Source organism: Mustelus asterias, chromosome 18 (assembly GCF_964213995.1).
Source record: "Mustelus asterias chromosome 18, sMusAst1.hap1.1, whole genome shotgun sequence".
Lineage (NCBI taxonomy): Eukaryota > Metazoa > Chordata > Chondrichthyes > Carcharhiniformes > Triakidae > Mustelus > Mustelus asterias.
Window position 1 is genome coordinate 75,506,253 of NC_135818.1, and position 24,395 is coordinate 75,530,647.

A 24,395-nucleotide genomic window follows, 5' to 3' on the forward strand; every position below is an offset into this window, starting at 1 on the left:
AGTCTGATGGCTCATTCTCTCCCCCCATTCTGTTACACAGTTTGCCAATGCTTAATTGTTACTCATTTCAGTTTGCTTTCTCTTCCTATCCTCAACAACCTTTGATTCCTGGTGTCACTTGGATATTCTCAATTTTTAAAAAAATAAATGCAACGAGACAATTTTCATAGGATTGAATACAATCGCAGAACCAGAGAATCCCTACAATGCAGAAAGAGGTCATTCGGTCCATCGAGCCTGCAACCTCACCCAGACCCTATCCCCATAACCCCATGTATTTGCCCTGCTAATTCCCCTGACACTAAGGGGCAATTTAGCATGGCCAATCCACCTAACCTGCACATCTTTGGACACTAAAAGGCAATTTAGCACGGCCACTCAACCTAACCCACACATCTTTGGAGCGTGGGAGGAAACCGGAGGAAGCCCATGCAGACACGGGGAGAATGTGCAAACTCTACACAGACAGTTACCCAAGGCCAGAATTGGGTCCTTGGCGCTGTGAGGCAGCAGTTCTAACCATTGTGCCACCATGCGGCCATTTCACAAAGTCCAATATGGTTTTGAAGTCTGTCACTCTCAATAATCATCCAGTGCAGTGGCTTCTGTTGTATCACATGACCAGAGGGCAAAGGGAAAAAAGATTCAACAGCAGTTATGATGAAATCCTTCCGATCCATCAGAATTAGTGACTGAGAGACCAGTTCAGGAGTGGCAGCGTTTCTCCTCTGGGGAATGACTATAGCTGCTGTGAGTTATAATGGATAGACTTCTCATTGTACCAAAGTCATGACAACTGGGTAGAAAAAATGCTGAAGTAAACAACCTACAGCTGTGGGCAAGATAGGGCTTTTCATGTTGGAGAGATCTTCCTGAAAACTCATCATTGTTCTTCAGCTAATGGAGGTGTCTCCTGAGGGAAAAGTCAAACTGTTCATATTGCAATGTGTGGTTTTGATTCTTGTTACTGAACCGAGACGTTATCACCCCCTCCTTGGGTTTGCTTTTTAGTGCCACATCCTCACCGCAGTTAAAATCGAGTGGAAAATCACCAGCTTAGTGTTGATGTTCCAACGCTTGTATAAATGAGACTTGCTCAAGGCCATGAAACTACTTTAACCCAATAGTTGGGTGTCACGGTGGCACAGTGGTTAGCACTGCTGCCTCACAGCGCCAGGGTTCGATTCCCGGCTTGGGTGACTGTGCGGAGTCTGCATGTTCTCTCCGTCGCTGCGTGGGTTTCCTCCGAGTGCTCCGCTTTCCTCCCACAGTCCGAAAGACATGATGTGAAGATGCCGGCGTTGGACTGGGGTGGGCACAGTAAGAAGATGAAGGAGCAGCGCTCCAAAAGCTCATGATTCCAAATAAACTTGTTGGACTTTAACCTGGTGGTGTGAGTCTAAATATCGTGCTGGTTAGGTGCATTGGCCATGCTAAATTTTCCCTCAGTGTACCAAACTAGCGCCGGAGTGTGGCGACGAGGGGTTTTTCACAGTAACTTCATTGCAGTATTAATGTAAGCCTACTTGTGACTAATAAATACCTAAGTAAAATGATCCAAAGCTTGTATTAATGAGAGATGGTCCAGGGCATGGAACTACGTTAATCTAATAGTCGAAGCTCTTGCAGCATCGCAGAGCCTGACACTCATTGTGATATTGTGGCGAGAATGAACAGAATTATTGTGCTTACATATTGACACAATTAGGAACCCTTTGGATTGAGAGACCATTCATCATCAGTGGCAAAGTACACCCAGCATGGCACCAGCTATGTTAGCAACATGTCGTTCTGACAAAGGGTCATCCAGACTCGAAACCGTGGCTCTATTCTCTCGCCACAGATGCTGTCAGACCTGCCGAGATTTTCCAGCTTTTTCTGTTTCTGGACCAAAATCCCTCAACTTGCTAAATGTGAAAGTTTACCCGAAAAATAGATCCTCCTGTTGCATGTTTTCAGCAGCGAGATTCCACTTACCGCTTATTCCGGGTAACTGTAACACAGAAAAGCCGGAACAGGCAGGGATTGCTTCATGAAGCATTTTACATAAGTTTTTACATCTGTGAGGCAGGAGCCTAATTCCAGCAAGCCATTTCGAGCAGATTGTACAAAAATGTGCAAGAGTTTATTATAAATATTATAATCAATATTAAGGTCTGATAATAAAGCGATTTTCCACTGCTAAGGACAGTTTACACAAACCTATCATTTTACATTTGAAATAAGTGAACAAGATAAGCTCATGTTCAATAGAATTATTAAAGGGGTAAAGATTTTTGTCTTGTATGATTTTCCTTAAATTTTGATTCTTCAAGTAGCTATGAGTGTTTGGGCGAGATTATCCAGCCTCCCTGCCACACCATTCGCTGGCGACAGGATATCCTGGTCCCACCGCTGTCAATAGGATTTCCCATTGATTCCACCCCACGCTGCTGGGGAACCCATGGTCGGCATAGACCATTGGCAGGAGGGAGAGATCATAGAATCACAAAATCCCAACAGTGCAAAAGGAGGCCATTCAGCCCGTCAATCCTGCACCGATAACAATCTCACCCAGGCCTTATCCCCATAACCCCACGTATTTACCCTGTGGCACAGTGGCACAGTGGTTGGCACTGCTGCCTCACAGCGCCAGGGACCCGGGTTCGATTCCCGGCCTTGGGTCACTGCCTGTGTGAAGTTTGCACGTTCTCCTCATATCTGCATGGGTTTCCTCTGGGCGCTCCACTTTCCTCCCACAGTCCAAAGATGTGCAGGTTAGGTGGATTGGCCATGCTAAATTGCCCCTTAGTGTCAGAGAGACTAGCTAGGGTAAATAAGTGGGCTTGAGGGGATAGGGCCTGGGTGGGATTGTGGTTGGTGCAGACTCCATGGGCCGAATGGCCTCTTTCTGCACCGTAGGATTCTATGATTCTATGACATGAATCCGCCTGGCGCTAAAGGGCAATTTAGTATGGCCAATCCACCTAACCCGCACATCCTTGGAGTGTGGGAGGAAATCGAAGCACCCGGGGGAAACCCACGCAGACACGGGGAGAATGTACAAAGTCCACATGGACATTCACCTGAGGCGGGTCCCTGGCGCCGTGAGGCAGCAATGCTAACCACTGTGCCACCGTGCCGCCCTGCAGGTCTGGTCAGTGGTCTGATCGGCTGGAAGGTTCCGACCTTTGTTTCAGTTTCACTGCTTTAGTGGTGGGGGTTTATGAATTTAAATGGAAATAACCAAGAGCAGGATTTTCTGGCCATCCACCGAGTGTTTTTGGGCTCACTATTGCCACCGGAGGGATCTTCCAGTCCCGTCAATACTTGCGGTGTTTTGCATAACTCATCTGTCCCGCTGATGAGGAACCTGCCGGGGGCCGGTGGGGGTTGGGGATTGGGCGGGGGTGTCACCAGCCAGATGAAGATCCCACTAGCAGAAAGGACCAGAAAATCCCACCAGTGGGATCTTCTGCAAATTACCAAAAAAACAATCGCGGCTGAAGGGCTTACGGGACTTCAGCAGGGCTGGGTGCACTTGGGTGAAGCAGATTTGAAAAAGTGCACATTTCCACAGGAGCCACATAAAACAGTTAAACACAAGGGACTCAGGGCAGCTGGAAACCAGGATCAAATTAATGCCGGAGTTTGCTTTTGCAAACACCAAATACCACGCTTCATGACTGAGATAGTACGAAATACAAGAGCCTGGAAAATCATTAGGTACCAGTACTACGCAGTCTACGCACCCAACATTATGTCATTAACCATATCTGCAGGCACATGGCTGAAAATATTACTGTTTGCAGTTCACAACACTTCCAAAGTTATGCCAAAATATTGCAATTAAGGTTTTTTAAAAATCCATTCATGGGATGTGGGTGTCACTGCCTAGACCAGCATTTATTGCCCATCCTTAATTGTCTTGAGAAGGTGGTGGTGAGCTGACTTCTTGAGCCACCACAGGCATGTGGTGTAGGTACTCCCACAGTGCTGTTAGGAACAGAGTTCCAGAATTTTGACCCAGTGACAGTAGATGACACATTTTCAAGTCAGGATGGTGAGTGGCTTGGAGGGCAACTTGCAGGTGGTGGTTTCCCCATGTGACTGTTGCCCTTGTCCTTCTAGATGGCAGAGGTCAAGATGGATGCTGTCAACCTGCGGCATCAGGTATTGCCAAACAAGGTCAGCACACCTGTGACCTTTATCCTGGCTAACATGCAGGTCATTTTTCTGCATCGGTCAACATGCTACCACACACATATCACAAGAGTCATTGATGCATCAATGAGTATGGCCCAGAATTCTCCTTCCGCACTGAATAGCAAAGGAAATGCAAAGCTGTTGTTTATTGCCATCTTTCTGCTGTGTCTGCCAGGCTGGTACATTGATCTTCCACCTCTGTACCCATCTCCTGTGGATTTTACATACAGCAATAATGCTGTCTGCCACCTCGACATAGCTCACAGCTCTTTTTTAGGCGGATAGATGGTGTGGTGGGGTTCTCCTGAAATCTAATCCAGGCCAACTGTAAGGCACCATCTCCCACAGCAACATTTCCATTTCATTTTGCGATCAAACTTCCTCACTAACACCACTGCAGGAGTACCTACCTGATTTGATTTGATTTGATTTGATTTATTAGTGTCACATGTATTAGCATACAGTGAAAATTATTGCTTTTTGCGCGCTACATGGGCAGAGCATACCGATCATAGAGAAGGAAATGAGAGAGTGCAGAATGTAGTGTTACAGTCATAGCTAGGATGTAACTATATTGCTTGGGTTGCCGCGGTTCAAGAAGGCGGCGTGCCACCACTTTCTCAAAGGAAATTGGGGGTGGGCAGTAACTGTTGGTCCAGCTAACAATGCCCACATCCCAAGGAGGAATTTAAAAAAAACTTCTGGCCGTCCGCTTTTAAACACCATAAAAGCTTGGATAGACCAGAACTGTTTGCCCTTTAAGTCACCACATTGCTTCAATTCTGGCATGCAACCTTTTAAGGGATGATGAATAATACTATTCCTCCTGCATAGAATGAACATAAGAACATAAGAAATAGGAGCAGGAGTAGGCCATCTAGCCCCTCGAGCCTGCCCCGCCATTCAATAAGATCATGGCTGATCTGAAGTGGATCAGTTCCACTTACCCGCCTGATCCCTATAAGCCCTAATTCCCTTACCGATCTGGAATCCATCTATCCGTGATTTAAACATATTCAACGAGGTAGCCTCCACCACTTCAGTGGGCAGAGAATTCCAGAGATTCACCACCCTCTGAGAGAAAAAGTTCCTCCTCAACTCTGTCCTAAACTGACCCCCCTTTATTTTGAGGCTGTGCCCTCTAGCTCTAGTTTCCTTTCTAAGTGGAAAGAATCTCTCCACCTCTACCCTATCTAGCCCCTTCAGTATCTTATAGGTCTCTATGGCCTCCTTTAGGCCCATTCCAGGCTGGTATCTCATTATGGCATATCTAACAAGGCTGTTACAGCTTCCCAATTGGGTGAGTGTGAAGTTGGCAGCATGCCCACACTGCAAAATAGGCTCTAAAAATGTGTTAAGTACTTCACATCGAGTGAAACACACCCCCTTTTAAAGTCAATTTTCACTTTTTTTTCTGAGAAAGGAAAAGTTATTGTGATGAGAGTGATACTCTGACAAATATTGAAGGTTCTGATCAAATGAGCCATCGCATCTGTACTTGCGCTCACATCCATTTAATTGGGAGTGGAACGATGCAAGCCACCTCTGTGCCTCAGTCTCCTGATTGAGAGGATGGTTCTTGCCTGTGAAACTACGACTACCAGTCCACACAAGTATCCAATGGGATGTATCACAAAAGAATCGGGAAAGATATCGCCTGAGCTTTCATGATCTCAGGATTTTGCCAAGGACTTTATACCTTTATAGCCCTGGTGAAGGGTCATCCAGACTCGAAAGGTTGACTCTATTCTCTCTCCACAGATGCTGTTAGACCTGCTGAGATTTTTCTGCATTTTCTGTCTTTGTTTGTGACTTTTAAAGGAGAGTCACTGGGCGGGATATTTCTCCCACTCCGCGGCGTGTTTTGCGATGGCAGGAGCTGACAGCGGAAGTTGGATCGCATGGTCCAGCCACTGTGGATGGGTTTTTCCATTGAACGCACCCCACACCGCCAGAGATGCTTCATCAGCGGGTCCGTAAGATCCCACCGGTGTGAATGGGAGCAGGATTTCAGCAACTGTTGTAATCTAGGAAATATCGTTTAAGAAATAGGGACTTCAGCAACTACCTAAAAATTCCATACAAATATTCTACTCCTACCTGAGGCACCTGTGATCCCCAAACCCAAAGTCTTACAGCTGCAACCAATTTGCACACAGCAAACTCCCACAAACCGCAATGAGATAACTGGCCAAATAATCTGATTCCATTGCTGTTAGCTGAGGGATCAATACTGACTCATAGCGTTTCTTCTTTGGATCTTTTCTATCCAACTGGGTTGAACATTTCATTTGACCTATCCTTACATATTTGGACGCTGTTTTGCTATCTTGCTAAATAATTTCATTGCATTCAATTCTTACATTGGCAATCTGCTTTCATAGAATACCTACAATGCAGAAGGAGGCCATTCAGCCCATTGCACTGACTCTCCAACATAACATCCCCATCTCATCCACGGATTTACCCCATTAATCCCCCTAACAAACACATCTTGGGACACTAAGGGGAAATTTAGCCTGGCCAATCCACCTGCACATCTTTGGATTGTGGGAGGAAACCGGAGCACTGGGAGGAAACCCATGCATGTACTGGGAGAGCATGCAAACTCCACACAGGCTGTAACCCCCAAGGTCGGAATCGAACCCGGGTCCATGGCACTGTGAGGCAACAGTGCTAGTCATTGTGCCACGTGCCACCTCACCTCAAAACTGCATCCCATGTATGCCCAGTTTGGAGCTGCTGGATCCATTCTGAATCTATCGCGTTTAGTGCGGTAGAAATGCCAAACAACACAATGAACACTATTCACGGACTGAAGACGGGATCTTGTCTCTACAAGGATTGTGTGATGGTCACCCCTGCCAATGGATACTGCAATCCTTTCTGCCAGTAATCAGACAATCTACAAGATGCACTCCAGCAATTCTCCAAAGATCCTTAGACAGCACCTTCCAAACCCACGACCACTTCCAGCTGGAAGGACAAGGGCAGCAGATACATGGGAACACCACCACCTGCAAGTTCCCCTCCAGTCACTGTCCTGACTTGGAAATATATCGCCGTTCCTTTGCAGTCGCTGGGTCAAAATCCTGGAATTCCCTCCCTAACGACATTGTGGGTCAACCCACAGCACATGGACTGCAGAGATTCAAGAAGACAGCTCACCACCACCTTCTCAAGGGCAACCAGGGATGGGCAATAAATGCTGGCCCAGCCAGCGACACCCATGTCCCATGAATGAATTTTTTAAAATTCAGACAATCACTCAGTGAAAAGTAAGCTGACGGTCCGACATGCCAACAAGTGTTTCAGATGTACGGTTAGCAAAAGGATCTGAGGCTTCAAGCTGTGGAAAATTCACCCAGTGATTGATGAGCTATGATATGCAAAGAACGGTAGTGAATTTCAACACAATGACCACAAATTCAAATGATGGTCTAAAATTTTAATTACATTACTTCAGCAGGTTTTGATAGCGTGGAAGTGATGTTAGCCACCCTATTTCATACTGGGCTGATTGGAAATGATACTTTCCCTGTTAAATAAAGTGATTTTACACTCACGACTCGGCATTCAAATTAAACATCAAACAATTGCATTTGGCTTTCTTCTCCTCTATTAATTTCCATTATCAGTCACTGGGTATCATCTCTGGAAATAGCTACTTGAAGAGGGCAAAGAAAAGGCAGAGGTGTGGGGAAAGTGCAGGGGTGTGGGACTAACTGGATAGCACTTTCAAAGAGCTGGCACAATGGGCTGAATGGCCTCATTCTGCACGGTCAGATGCTACAGGCTGGATTTTCCAGGCCCCTCCACAGCGTATTTTCGGTGGCAGACGCATTGGCCAGCGGTAGGATTTTCCAACCCCGCCAATGTCTATGGGGCTTTGTGCGCCCTACATCCTCCACCACCTGGCATTGCGCCGCGGGGATGGGAGGCTGCCATCGGCAAGACCGGAAGATTCCGTCGATGGTACGGGCTGGAAAATTTCGGCCTATGTCACGGCACAGTGAGGACTGAATGAACACATGCAAGAACAAAGAAAATTACAGCACAGGAACAGGCCCTTCGGCCCTCCAAGCCTGCCCCGGCCATGCTGCCCATGTGAACTAAACCCCCTACCCTTCCGGGGACCATATCCCTCTATTCCCACCCTATTCATGTATTTGTCTAGAGGCCCCTGAAAAGTCACGTCTGAATGCAGATTCAGTCATTAACCTGAGGTGTGAAAGTGATTCAATTGTATAACTGCGACAGCTTCTTTACACTATTTCATTCATCCTTGAAGGCGGTAACCCAAGGATTGGTCACCAACCCTCAGCTTTTTAAATTAAATTCCCTTATAAAACAACAAATCGCTCTCATGAGAAAGAACAGACCTCGATTTCCTTTTTGCCATTTTTTTTTTCCGAGGGGCAAAAAGTGCTGGGAGTTTAAGTGGAAACAGGAGTGAATTTAAAGGCGTTCTAATGAATTCTGAAAGTTGCATTTTGATATTCTGCAGCGAGGAGGATTCCGCTTATCACTAAATGAAAGGAGGTGGCAACCAGGTAACTCACTTAACAAGAGGTCACGGCGCTGCCCATTAGAGGAGTCGGTGAGTCGTGCGTGGACCTTGCCTGTTCTCAATAGCAGGTAGTCCTTCAGCAGCCTCACTCTGCTTTCCCCAACACCATGAGCTGGTGTTCACAATTAGCTGTAATAATTCAAACTAGACAGTTGTCCTGGAATATGACTATGCAGGCACACCTGATCACATTAATGCATGGCAGCTGAAATCCCTGAGGATTACAAGGTATCTCAGTGCCTCCTGGTACCGTGACTTATGTGAGCTTTTTGCTTTAGGTAGATTAATCAAACAGTCTACCTACCTCTAATTGGATGACAATCTGCTTCTGAGGGTCTGCTGAATGGGAAGATTTTCCCCCTTTCTCTTTAATTCCTTATCTCTCCCTTTATTTTTCTTACCTTCGTGTGCTCTCCAAGATAGATCGCTCTCCTCTGTTCTCATTTTATCTACTATCATTACTTTTCTGTTATTACTGATTCCTCTTCTCATTATCCTACAGCAGTCAGGAGAGGATTAAGTGGTTGGTTCTGTTACGTGTATGTCCGATGGATAATTATATCTGAATACAGGTACCTCGGTCGCAGTGCATTAATAAGTGGATCGATGGGATGGTTGTGACGATGGCGATGTGTGAGTTTAAGTGTATTCTGTGGGTAGGATGCAACGGTGAAAGTGCTACTTAAAATGGAATGTATTTCACTAGTGAGTGTGACGAAGTGACTCATAAACAGCATGTAGTATTAGGAGCCGCGACTAAGAATGACCCTTTACCACCGAGATCTCTTTTTATTCAATAGGTTCTGGAGTCAAATCTGAAATTCAAATACAATATGATTATTTCATTACTATGTGGAATCAATTGTAGTTCTGGTGGTGGCAGAGGCCACATTTAATTTCTTCAGGTCCCCGGAGAGGACTTCTTCTTCCTCCTCCAACCTGAAACCCCTGTTAGTGGGGATGAAGTTTGAAATCTTGAGCAGCTGCCGTGCCAGCAATGGCATATCTGAGTGAAGTCAGGGAAAGCAGGACGACAGAGTTTCTGCATAACAAGGTGGTAGCACTAGACGTCCATCGCCGAGATCACGGTGCAGGTGAGGGACTTTGGCTCTTCTCTCAGCTCCCCTCAGCGCAAGGTAGCACAGGAAGTTGAATCATCTTAGTCTGCTCAGGTGCGCCTCCTGGTGTCTGGTTGGTACCAGTAGATAGGTTTGCTGCCTTCACTTGGAATGACGAGATGGAATCACAGAATCCCTACAGTGCAGAAGGAGGCCATTCAGCCCATCAAGTGCATCCACTGTCCGACAGAGCATCCCACCCAGGCCCTACCCCTGTAACCCCATGTATCTACCCCGCTAATCGCCCTAATCTCCACATCTTGGGACACTAAGGGACAATTTAGCATGGCCAATCAACCTAACCCACACATCTTTAGACTATGGGGGGAAGCCAGAGCACCCAGAGGAAATCCACGCAGCCACAAGGAAAATGTGCCAACTCCACACAGACAGTTACCCGAGGCTGGAATCGAACCTGGATCCCTGGCGCTGTGAGGTAGACGTGCTAACCACTGTGCCACTGTGCTGCCCACTTCACAACACAACAGTCTCAGCTGATTGTCAGGCACCTGAGAAGCTCCATCTTGAGCTGCGGCTCAGTAAGTAGCATTCTCATCTCTTGAGTCATGCAGGCTGTGAGCTCAAATCCACTCCAGAGAATGGAATGTGTAGTCTGGAGCTGAGCGCTCAAGTGTGGTGTTGAGGGAGTGCTGCATTGTTGAAGAAACCCTCTCTCCAATGAGACTTGAGTCCAAGGACCTGTCAAGTGGATGCAGAAAATTCCCCAGCAGTCTTTGAAACAGAGCAAAGGAAATTCTTTCCCAATATCCTGACCAGGAATTATTCCTTAACTGCCACCAAAATAAAGATCCTTATCACATTACTATTTGTGAAAGCTGGCTGCAATATATCTTTGACCTCAATGTCTGCATAACTGCTTATTTGCCTCAATGTTTCCTACAATTAACAATCTTCTAAAATATTAGTTTGATGCCACCTGACTAATAACTCTGGAGTTACCTCATTTATGCCTCATCCAAGGCTTCAAAGATATGATCTGGTTGTTTATCTCATTGTTGTTCTGGTGGCACGGTGGTACAGTGGTTAGCACTTCTTCCTCACAGCGCCAGGGACCCAGGTTCAATTCCAGCCTTGAGTCACTGTCAGCACGAAGATTGCACGTTCTCCCCGTGTCTGCATGGGTTTCCTCCGGGTGCTCCGGATTCCTTCCATAGTTCAAAAGACGTGCCGGTTAGGGTGCATTGGCTGTGCTAAATTCTCTCACACTGTTTCTGAACCGGTGCGGGAGTGTGGTGATGAGGGGATATTCACAGTAACTTCATTGCAGTTGCCTACTTGTGACACTAATAAATAAACTTTGTGAGATGTTTGTGGGTGTGCATTGGCTGAGTGTTCATGCATTACAATAGCAATTACACTTCAAGAGTACGGCATTTACTGTGAAGCCATTTGGACTGTCCTGAGATTGTGAAGGGTGCTATATCAATGCGGCACGGTGGCACAGTGGTTAGCACTGCTGCCTCACAGCGCCAGGGACCCGGGTTTAATTCCCGGCTTGGGTCACTGTCTGTGTGGAGTCTGCACGTTCTCCCCGTGTCTGCCTGGGTTTTGTCTGGGTGCTCCGGTTTCCTCCTACAGTCCAAACATGTGCAGGTTCGGTTGATTGGCCATGCTAAATTGCCACTTAGTGTCAGGGAGACTAGCAGGGTAAATACGTGGGGTTACGGGGATAGGAGATGTGGTCGATGGGCCAAATGGCCTCCTTCTCCACTGTAGGGATTTGAAGTATCTAAGTACGAGATCAAACTAGTTATCTATGTACCTTTCTATCTTTCTGCAAATCTGTTCATTCGCCCATCTGACAAACTTCCTTATTACCTTTCCCTTCCTTTTTCTTTATTTCTTATGCAAGTGTGTGATTTTCCAAGCCTAGCACAGGCACTACTGCAAGTTCTGAGCCCCAGTGTAAGCATTTTACATGTCATCCACCACCCTCAATATAATTGCAGACTTTGGAGCGGATCAGCAGGAAAATTCATGGTTTTTTTTAGTTACGCTGACAATGAAGCTTCGCTCTCAATGACATCCTGATTAGCTGAAGTGTTGTCAATAATTTATTAACCCCTGTAATAATCAGTCGGTCTTACCTGGGTGAGATTAGGTATTTTGGAACAGTGTCAGTTTTTATTAACAGTGAATTTCCTCGCTGAAAGCACATCGCACATCCACACTTCATTCTTGCTGCTTATTTTTTGAGAAAGTTTTAGTTTCATACAGCACTTTGCAATGAATATGTGGGCACACATTTTGAGGACTATTAGACGAACAATAAGTCACAGTGATGGAAAGTCATGTTTTCCTGCTCATTCTGGCTCATTCATAAAAATATGAATTTGATATTACGCATTGCACGCAGTCACTATGGAAGTCTTCCGATGCAGTGGGTAACTCCTCAGAGGCTCCAGGTTCAAGTCCCCTTCCAGGATTTGAATTTAAGTTTATTTATTAGTCACAAGTAGGCTTACATTAACACTGCAATGAAATTACTGTGAAAATCCCCTAGTCGCCACATTCTGGGTACACTGAGGGAGAATGTAGCATGGCCAATGCACCTAACCAGCACATCTTTCGGACTGTGGGAGGAAACCGGAGCACCCGGAGAAAACCCACACAGACACTGGGGAGAACGGGCAGACAGTGACCCAAGCCAGGAATTGAACCTTGGTCCCTGGCGCTGTGAGGCAGCAGTGCTAACCACTGTGCCACCGTGCCGCCCAATGATGACCAAAGAAGGTGTGTTCACAACATGACAAAACAGGTTGAGTATCAACCTGCAAATCCTTCCAATGCTCACCAACAGCAAGTGGCAAAAGCAGGAGAGATTTCTGGTCAGCCATGTAGCGAAGGGAAGGTTGGTGCCTCTGCCATCAGCATCCATGCAATGTTCATGTTGCAACTCAGGGTCAAAGTGATCTGTAACACACTGCTACCACAGTTACAATGTTGTATTAGAATCCAAGCACATCAAGTGGTGTCCCTGCTGCACATTGCACTCTTCATCCCATGACAGTGTGTGTTACATGCCTCCACGCTCTCTCTCCAGTGTTTTTTGAACAACTTGTATTTACCTATTGCAGAATTTTACAGCCTCTCCCACCAGCGGGATTTTCCGGTCCCTGCCCCTGGCACAACGCTTGGGGCCGGAACATTCTGCCATAATGTCTTTATCATTAAAAATAAGTAAAATAAAGTAAAGTTTATTTATTAGTGCCACAAGTGGGCTTACATTAACACTGCAATGAAGTTACTGTGAAAATCCCCTAGTCGTCACACTCTGGCGCCTGTTCGGGTACACTGAGGGAGAATTTAGCATGGCCAATGCACCTAACCAGCACATCTTTCGGAGAACATCTAGTAGGACATCTGAAGGTAATTCACAGGAGCCTTATCGAATGACATCTGGCATCTTGTCACACAGGGGGATATTAGAACTGTGCCCAAACGTTTGGTCAAAGTGGTGTCTTAAAGGAGGAAGAGGGGTAGCCAGGCGGAGAGGTTTAGGGAGTGAATTCCAGAGCTTAGGGCTCAGGCAGCCAAAATAACAGCCATCAGAAAAGAAAATCGAAAATGTACAGAGAACCAGAATTTGATGAACGCAGAGATCATATGGGGGAGGGAGAGTGTGGAGGGGAGACTGTGTTAGTCCAAAGGAGGTTGCATTGTTACAGAGCGGTAAAAGAATGAAAGAATTTGAGAACAAGGTTGATCATTTTAAAATTGAGGTGATGTCAATGTAGGCTTCGCCAGAACAGAAGTGAGAAGCATATGAGGCAAGTTAGGATATGGGCAATAGATACCTCCAGGTCATATATATTACACACTTTAACACTGTACACTAAGTATCTAACACATTTTATTTACTGCGGCACGGTGGTTAACATTGCTCACAGTGCCAGGGGCCCAAGTTCAATTCCGGTCTTGGGTGACTGTCTGTGAGGGGTCTGCAAATTCTCCCCATGTCTGCGTGGGTTTCCTCCGGGTGCTCCGGTTTCCTCCCACACTCCAAAGATGTGCAGGTTAGGTGGATCGTCCAAGCTAAATTGCTCCTTAGTCTCCCAAGGTGTGTAGGTTGGGGGGTAACAGAGGGAAAGGTGATGTAACGATGACGAAATGCAGAAAGCAGTGTCACGACGTGACATGATTTCGAGCCAATGCACAGGAAGACAAGGTCACCGTGCTGCAATGGAGGCGATGATGCCCCACGCAGGAAGTGGTGGGGTGACTGACTGTAATTCGGCTGCAATTCCAAACTGCGATGGGTGCGACATTTTTCAGAAGCCCGCTACATTTGGTAGCTCAGGCAAAGCAGAGAGCTAAGTGGGCCTTTGCCCTGCGGAGGGTGTGGGGGAGGAACAAGAATGGCAGCCACAACACTGACTTGCAGACATGCACGCTAACCAGAGAGCTGTTTGTCGCTGTAAATCCCGTGCCAGAATATATCTCGCAGTAGCTAGATCAGCCAAGGTCCCATGAGGTGGTGATATTACCTTTCAAACAGCTGGGTTTTCAATACACCACAGATGTGCATAAACAGTGAGAACACCACCTCATTGGATCCTTTTCTCACTGGGGAGCCTAATGACCCCAGCTTCTCACAACTCTCATACCCTGCTTATTCAAGCCGGTTGTCAGGCGCTAGCAAATGTTAGTGGCTTCACACTCTGGTATCTTCACGGAAAGCAACCGTCTGACCCCAAGCCTCATGCTAATTTGTGACCTTTAGCTTCAGGCGTTCAGCTGAGTGCCATCACTATTTTATCTCGCCTGAAGATCTTTCACTTGCCGAATATCTGATCACATACCGTCCTTTCGATCATAAGTGCAGGTGTTCTGGTTTTCAAATATGAATATGAGCGAAATTATAATCTTGATTCAAACGGCACCAGAGGCAGGGAAAAAGCTTTTTCCACCACCTGTGTTGAAGGAGTAGCCACAAACAGCACAAAATGTTGCACCATCTACACCACTTAAACCAAGCCGGAGATTTTGGGATCTGTCAGACAGATCAGAACTGTGGAGAAACAAAAGTCTGGTTGAAATTTTTATTTGCATGTATGATACATAAAATGGCCTTGAGTGACTGTACGGCGACATTGAATCATTTTCAGCCGCGACTCAGACAATAGTCTGCCGGCTGCCACACTTGCTGTGCTCAGGAGACAAGAACTCTGGATGGTTAGTGCAAACAAAATGCTGCGACGGCAATTTCAGGCTTAGCAAAGTTACAGAGATGAGTGCAACGTGGCGGGCTAGGGCGGTACAAAAGAGCTTTGGCGTAATGTCTTCTCACCTCTGTATCTTCAACTCAAATCCTTCTTAGGCATGGTGGGCTGGCTTTTTCTTTGGCAAGTTCCATCCAAAGTCAGCAACAACAAAGTGCATTTATATAGTGCCCGCCGTATAACAAACTGGCACTTGGGCATTTTAGACTGAACATTCCTGAGCACAGCACAGCTGCCATGTTCAAAGCAATGCTGCTGAATTAATTTAAGTCACTCAGGTTCTTCACATTGTTATTTCAAAAATATGTACATATTTACACTTTACCTGAGTGTATCATTTGACAGACAGGTTGGCTTCATTTACAGCACACACGCTCTAAGCAAAGTGGCGAGAATTGACTTGAAGTTCTTAAGGGCCCAACTCTTTTGTGTTCGGGGGTCCTGAAACACAAGTGAGGGCCACATCGCGATGCAGCCACAATCTCTGCCCGACATCACCCACCATTTTTGGGATTTTCGGGAGGAGGAGGAGGTAGGTTGTGAGTTTGCGGGCTGGTGGGAGTTCAGATTGGAGCATGCCTGAGGCGGAGGTGGGAATCTTCCCGTCACCTGTGGACGAAAGGGTGCCACACAATGCAACACCAACACATCAGCCCGGGGAAGGCCCAAAAGGCTGCTGGGGGTGACCTCTGACCCTTAAGTGTAAGTAATTTGTTTTGCTGGCTGGTACGTTGCTGCCCTGTGTCAGTTGACTCATTGACTGACTTAATTGCGAATGTGTTAATTATTTTATGCCAATCATAGAATCATGAAATCCCTACAGTGCAGAAGAAGGCCATTTGGCCCATCGAACCTGCACTGGCAACAGTCCCGCCCAGGCCCTATCCCCATAATCCCACATAGTTACCGTGATCCCCTTGACACTAAGGGACAATTTAACATGGCCAATCAACCTAACCCGCACGTCTTTGGAGTATGGGAGGAAACCGGAGCACCCAGAGGAAACCCATGCAGACACGGGGAGAATGTACAGACTCTGCACAGACTGTGCCCCAACCAGGAATTGAACTCGGGTCCCTGGTGCTGTGAGGCAGCAGCGCTAACCACTGTGCCACCGTGCCGCCCCAATGTTGAAACAAATGTCACGGTGTATACAGATTGAATGTGGGACAGAGTACCACACCACACAGTGATGTAAAAAGACACATGAATCACGCCACAGTCCGATTAAGATTTAGACACAAAGATAGCTCCTTGCCTGTAAGCTTCTCGGTGGTACCAGCAGGAAAATACGCTGGTGCAAAACACATATGGAACAGTGTGGTGTGCAGATGTCCAGACTCACCTCAGCAATGCTTGAGCCTGTCTCTGGACTTCAGGTTGGAGGTAGCACCAGATTCAATGTCCTGGAGGGTCTGCCCTCTAGCCTCTCATTGTGTTCCTGGGGATCCATCTTCTCTCACAGGAGGTTCATGTTCTGTCTTCAACAGTGGGACAGTGACATTTTTTCATTTATTAGCGTCACAAGTAGGCTTACATTAACACTGCAATGAAGTTACTGTGAAAATCCCCGTAGTCGCCACACCTGTTTGGGTACACTGAGGGAGAAGTTAGCATGGTCAATGTACCCAACCAGCATGTCTTTCGGACTGTGGGAGGAAACTGGAGCACCTGGAGGAAACCCACGCAGACACGTGTAGAACGTGCAGATTCCGCACAGACAGTGCCCCAAGCCGGGAATCGAACCCGGGTCCCTGGAGCTGCGAGGCAGCAGTGCTAACCACTGTGCCACCGTGATGTTGGGTGCCTTCTCAATATGGCGCCCGGATAGGAAGGCGGGACTACGTGCCATCCAGGCCTGCCTCGCCCTGGAATACGGCGCAGAGCATAACGAATGAGGTCGTGGCTGGAAAATGTGGTGTGTTTTCCCGTTGGCCTCCGGGGCGTGAAACGTTCCACATTTCCGCCCCCCACCAACCACGTTATTCAGTTTCACAGATGGAAGAATTCCTCCCCTGATTCTGTCCCCGGTTTTCGACGTTAAGCACTTAGCTTTTCATGGAACATGGTGATGAGCCAGACCACCTCCTGAGACATCAATGCGGACACATTACAAGCCTTTACACCTAGATGAAAGCAAAGAGCCGATATTGACACAAGAACACTGCAGGGCCCTTTATTTTTTTCTCCTCTCGGTGAGGTGTACAGCTATTCACAGCTTGTATAAATCACAGAAAGTAATTGACTTGTGGTTGCATTATCAACCTGGCTTCTGTTAGTCCACAAAACTGCACTGAGCCTTGCAGTCTCCAATCTCAGCACAAGTTGATATAAGTCTATTATAATCTGATTATGTGAGCCAGTACCAGTAATAAAAAGGAGTGTTGTAACTAGAGATTCCTAATAAACATCTGTTCATGCCAGAAGCATAAAAGAATGAGGGACACTGGGACAGATAAACAAAAGAGGATCTGGGACTGGCACTCTGAATATCTGAAATTGTTTTAACCCCTTCTTCCATGCAACTATTTTCCACACTCATTTTGCTGGTTTTTGAACTGTGCAGCTTTTTTTATATATATTTCATTGCCAGCACGGAATTAATAGCAGACCCCTTCATTTTAATAACCAGTGCTATATACAGTGCCTTCGATGCCATAAAATGAATGCTGGAGTGTAATTACCTATGAAACGAAATCAAATCACTGTCATTCTTGAATGATGAGTGACTATTAGAGAAATGAGATGATGATATTGAGTCACTACCCTCTCCAATGCCCTCACAATTAGTGCATTATAAATATCCATCTACAAGCATCCTATCATAGAGGGGAGTGGAGAGTCCAACATTAACCCCATTTATAACGAGATAACAACGAAAGTTTGGATTTGTCTAGCGCCTTGCATTGTTACAGTTATGAGGTTCACAATATCGTTACAGTTTGGAAGTGTGACTTTAATTCAAGGTAAAATGGAAGCTGTCATGTGACCTCTCCTGCAGTCTCTTGGCAACAGGTCTGGGGCAATTAATAATCAAAGAGGGGGGGCGCTCTGTGTTACTGGGGCAATGGTACAAGGTTTTCAAAGTTGGAGAAAAAGGTAGCAGTCTCTGCACTCACAGCGGTCCATTCTAAGTCTCCCAAAGACCTAGAAAGGTGTTAAAAGTATTGGGTTGTAAACAGTCCACTTATTTCTAAGATGGAAGAGAGTTGGGGTCAAGAATAACTAAACTGCATTCCAATCTGGATGCAAGGCTATTTTTTTTATGTTGCCATGGGGAAGCAGAGAAATGACAGCAGAAGCCATTTTTGTGATCAGGTTACAGGCTTTCCTACAAATTAATGGATATCATACTCAGACAACAGGTTTTGTGCGGCAAGCAGGGAGATGAGGCTGTTTGGCTTTGAAAACTGCCACAAACTGATGGTGGAGGGAAACAGTCCCTAGTCAAAGTGACACATCCCACAGCCATCTAAGGATTCTGGGAGATTCATCCAAGATTAAGAATCATGGTCATGGATTCACTTCTGGTTATGGATTTTGAAGGTTCTCTGAAAACTAAGGTAAGGGCCTGGAGGCAGTCACTTGAAGTTACTGCTCAGCAGCATGGGGATATGGGAGCCCACTGTTCGCTATAAGGACTGTAATTATGTGAGTGCGATGTGTGATAAGTATAGAAGGGGAATGTTCCGTTCTGTAGTTAAAATATAAGCTGCCCACGAAGTTTGGGTGGGATTTCCCATGCCCCCTTGTGATGGCAGGAGGTGGCCTGCCATTGGCTAGTGGTGGGATCTTCTGAACCCATCATTGTCAATGGGGTTTCCTGTTGAATGCACCCCATGTCGCTGGAAAACCCGCAATGAGAGAGCACCATTGGAGGGACTGGAAGATCCCACTGGCTTGAACAGCTGGAAAATTCTGGCCGCAGCCCTTAGCCAATAGTGTTTTTAGTCAATTGTTACAGTACACATCTGAAAATGTGAAATTTTGACATGGCATCCTTTCAGCTACTAACCGGAAGTTCACATTTCTTTTTAGAAGTTATTCAGTCTCTACGGAGATCATAACAATGCGAGCAGACAATTCAGAGTGCTCCACAAAGGGAAAAGAGAGCAGGAGATGGGAGCTGATTTGTGAAGGTCAAGGGAGTAATCGAAACACTTGAAAAAGCATTAGGTTTTTTCAAGATGATAGCAATAGAAAGAAGTATTTTAGGGAGAAGCTTGCCAAGGGCAATGTATACTGTCAGTGATAATGCTTAGATGTTGGCACGCATGATCACCAAGTCAATGTTTTTGCTATCTTTTGGGAACACACTAGCATGTACCATACAGCACAGAAACTATTTGGATCTTGAGGCCTATAGCTGGGGTTTTACGGCCACGCTCGTCCCAAAACTGTAAAATCCTGCCCGAGGACCTTTCCATGGTCCACCCCTCGCTTGCTCCAATTCCCGTGGCGGACGGGACGGTAAAACTTGCCCCTGTGTTTTAATCAGGATGGGAGTCTATTCATCCAATAAGATGTAGAAAAAACCATTGAATTAGAAAAACTTCAATGGTTGGAAAGGGGACTTATAACTTTAATCCTGACATAATCTACAAAATATATTAATGTTGCCAAGTTTGTGTCTGCCTTCTCACCTTCTATGTCATTGGTCTCTCCTTTAAGTGGGTTTCTCATCCCTTCCATCTGGGCATTGCAATATCTCCACTGAGTAACTTGGCTCAGAAACTGGGTATTTCCAGGAAGAAATTTGACATGGAGCAACAGGTAATATCGAATCGATCTCCCATTAGATGTCCCACTCCCTATTCAGTTTCATTGATGCCAATTTAATATGTCTTATATAAGGCAGAAACTAATATTCTGGGGACCCGGGTTCGAATTCCGCCACAGCAGATGGTGGAATTTGAATTCAATGAAAAATATCTGGAATTAAGAATTTGCTGATGACCATGAAGCCATTGTCGATTGTCAGGAAAAGCCATCTGGTTCACTAATATCCTTTAGGGAAGCAAATCTGCCATCCTCACCTCGCTTTTCCCCAAAAGACATTCTTTAAAATCCTTTGGTCATCTCACTTAAGACCTCCTTATGTAGTTCGCTAACATACTCTATTTATAATGCACCTGTGAAAAGCTTGGGGATATTTCATTACATTGAAGGTACAATATAGTAGAGCGGCACGGTGACACAGTGGTTAGCACTGCTGCCTCAGAGCACCAGGGATCAGAGTTCGATTCCTGGCTTGGGTCGGCACTGCCTGTGCGGAGTCTGCACATTCTCTGCGTGGGTTTCCTCCGGGTGCTTCAGTTTCCTCTCACAGTCCGAAAGATGTGCTGGTTAGGTGCATTGGCTAAATTCTCCCTCAGTGTACCCAAACAGGCACCAGAGTGTGGCAACTCGGGGATTTTCACAGTAACTTCATTGCAGTGTTAACGTAGGCCTACTTGTGACACTAATAAATAAACTTTACTTTTAACATTGACCAACCTGCACATATCAATTTGAATCTTTCAGTCCTCTCAGCACTTGGTGGCACTGTGGGGGAGGGGAGGGTGAATTTGCCCAAGTTTGCCCGCCATTTTGTTTCTCACCTAATTTTCCCTTTGCTTTAATTTTAATCTGCTCCATTTCTTGAAATCGGCTGTTTGCTCCACTTGCTCCCGCTCTGACCAAGATCTCAAGAAACTACAAGGGGTTGGGAATGAAGACCAGTCCATCACGCAAACCAGCCTCCCATCCATTGACTAAGTCTACACTTCCCACTGCCTCGGAAAAGCAGCCAGCATAATCAAGGGCCCCATGCACCCCGGACATTCTCTCTTCCACCTTCCTCCGTCCGGAAAAAGATACAAATGTCTGAGATCACGCACCAACCAACTCAAGAACAGCTTTTCCCCACTGCCATCAGAATTTTGAATTGACCTACCTCATATTAAGTTGATCTTTCTCTACAGTCCAGCTATGACTGAAACACTGTGGGCGGAATTCTCCGGCCGCGCTGGTCTAAAAGCCAGAAATTTCCACCCGACCGTCAATGCGGCTTCACATTGTCCGCAACCCGCCTGTTAAAATTCCAGTGGCGGGCGGGGTGGGTTAATTCCGGCCTATATCTGCAGCCTCTCCTTTCCTTCTCCCATCTGTAATCTATGTATGGTATACTTTGTACAGCGCACAAGAAACAATACTTTTCACTGTATCTCAATGCTTGCGACAATAATAAATCAAATCAAATCAACATCAAAGTTGAATTCGGCCCTTGTCACAGCTCCGAGCTTTCACTTGCTTCTCCTACTATGGGCTGACCCCCCTTTGCCTATATGTGACTTTGCCCCATTTTTCTGCGCGCTACCCTGCTGCCTTCCCTCTCCTCACTGGCCTCCCTCCGCCTTGGCTTCTTTTGCTGCAATCTGGAGAACCATCTCGCTTTCCACTTGCATCCCTGCTCTGTCCCAGAAGCCTCTCCAAGCATTCACTGATAGTCTTAACCCTGCTCTGCCACTCTGCTGACATTGCTGACAATCCCCCATGAGGCATCCCTGCCTCTCCCAGATACCACTGCCCTGCCCTCTCGTGACGTCCCCCGAGTTTCCTGTCTCCTAACAATATCCCATTGGGAGTGTTTTCGTAATCAGTGAAACACCTTGTCCTTCTGGCTGTTTTTCTCTCTGAATAAAGAATTCTTTCTGCACCCCACACAACACTTTGATATTTTTCTAAGGTTCTCCTGTACGGTTCAACACATTATTGACTTTGCCACACATTGAAACTTGCCCAATACTTGAAAATGTTTGTTAACAGGTGTTTATGATCCTTGTTCTTGGATGAACATTATAAAAATATATAAAATCATGTCCAATTTAGGAGTGTTACTAAAGGGAGGTATGCCAAGCATTTGATCCACAATACACCACACACATGGATATTTCTGCATTAATATCTATTGATAGAAATAGGTTTGAAGACATTTCAATGATACACGGAACCATGGGTAAATATTATAGTGCCATGATAAAGAAGTCCATGATGAAATCATCTAAGACTGTATTATCCGGGCTTAGAGGCATTTGGAATACAAAAACAAAAAACTTGAACTACGCACAGACAGTGACCCAAGCAGGAACCGAGGCCAGGTCCCTAGTGCTGTGAGGCATGATGTGGAGATACCAGTGTTGGACTGGGGTAAGCACAGTAAGAAGTCTCACAACACCAGGTTAAAGTCCAATAGGTTTATTTGGTAGCACAAGCCACAAGGTTTCAGAGCGCTGCTCCTTCATCAGGTGAGTGGGAGTTCTGTTCACAAACAGGGCATATAAAGACACAAACACAATTTACAAAATAATGGTTGGAATGTGAGTCTTTACAGGTAATCAAGTCTTAAAGGTACAGACAATGTGAGTGGAGAGAGGGTTAAGCACAGGTTAAAGAGATGTGCATTGTCTCCAGCCAGGACAGTTAGTGAGATTTTGCAAGCCCAGGCAAGTCATGGGGGTTACAGATAGTGTGACATGAACCCAATATCCTGGTTGAGGCCGTCCTCATGTGTGCGGAACTTGGCTATCAGTCTCTGCTCAGCGATTCTGCATTGTCGTGTGTCATGAAGGTCGCCTTGGTGAACGCTTACGCGAAGATCAGAGGCTGAATGCCCGTGACGGCTGAAGTGTTCCCCAAAAGGAAGAGAACACTCCTGCCTAGTGATTGTCGAGCGGTGTTCATTCATCCATTGGCGTAGCGTCGGCATGGTCTCCCCAATGTACCATGCCTCGGGACATCCTTTCCTGCAGCGTATCAGGTAGACAACATTGGCCGAGTTGCAAGAGTATGTACCATGTACCTGGTGGATGGTGTTCTCATGTGAGATGATGGCATCCGTGTCGATGATCCGGCACGTCTTGCAGAGGTTGATGTGGCAGGGTTGTGTGGTGTCGTGGTCACTGTTCTCCTGAAGGCTGGGTAGTTTGCTGCGGATAATGGTCTGTTTGAGGTTGTGCGGTTGTTTGAAGGCAAGAAATGGGGGTGTGGAGATGGCCTTGGCGAGATGTTTGTCTTCATCGATGACATGTTGAAGGCTCCGGAGAAGATGTCATAGCTTCTCCGCTCCGGGGAAGTACTGGACGACGAAGGGTACTCTGTCTGCCGTGTCCCGTGTTTGTCTTCTGAGGAGGTCGGTGCAGTTTTTCGCTGTGGCGTGTCGGAATTGTCAATCGATGAGTCGAGCGCCATATCCTGTTCTTAGGAGGGCATCTTTCAGTGTCTGGAGGTGTCTGTTGCATTCCTCCTCATCTGAGCAGATCCTGTGTATGCGGAGGGCTTGTCCGTATGGGATGGCTTCTTTAACGTGCTTAGGATGGAAGCTGGAGAAGTGGAGCATCATGAGGTTATCCGTGGGCTTGTGTTATGGAGGCAGCAGTGCTAACCATTGTGCCACCGTGCCACGGGAATCAGGTGCTGCTAATAGTCACAAGACATTATTTAGGTGTCACTAGTTGTAACAAAGTACGACACAACAAGTAAATGCGACAACAGGAATTCCGTTCAGTCACAAAGATGATAATATGTTAGGGATTTTATATGATGTAATACAGTGAACATGTTATGTTCTCCTGTGATTCCAGTGGATTTTTACTCTTATAATGTTCTGCGTCTACATGACAGAAACTGCCTTTGTAAAACTTGCCCAATGAAAGTTCCACCCCATTACCCCAAAGGAAGGGTGCTGCAGCGTCACCAGTGGCAGAAAAATGTAATTACAGCATGACAAGTCGACAGAGGAAATTCTCACTGGAAACGTCACAACGAGAATTTTTATAATGTCCCTTAAAATGAGGACAAAAGATATGATGCTAAAATAGGAATTTAACCATACCAACTGTGTACAGTTCCAATTATCGTCTCCCTTTCCACCCTTCCCCACCTCTTGGCCCACCTCACTTCAGCTGAATTCTTCACTTGCTTTGACTTTCCATGTGGACTGTCTTGTTTTTTAAATACAGAAAGAAGTGTCTGGCTGCTGCTTACAGTTCAATTCTCCATTACTGCTGATTGGTCCACCCTTGACTTGTTCTAACTCAACGGTAGCCTGTAATGACTTCAACGAGCCACATGAGGTGGGCCTCTTGGAGAATGAGTCCCCTGATTGTACCCCAAGAGGCCCACCTCATATGCCTCATTGAAGTCACTACATCGCCCTCTTGTCTCAGAGTCAGAAGGTGGGAGATTACAAGCCCTCATAGTCTAGGCTGACATTTTAGTGCAGTCCCAAAGGAGTTCTCC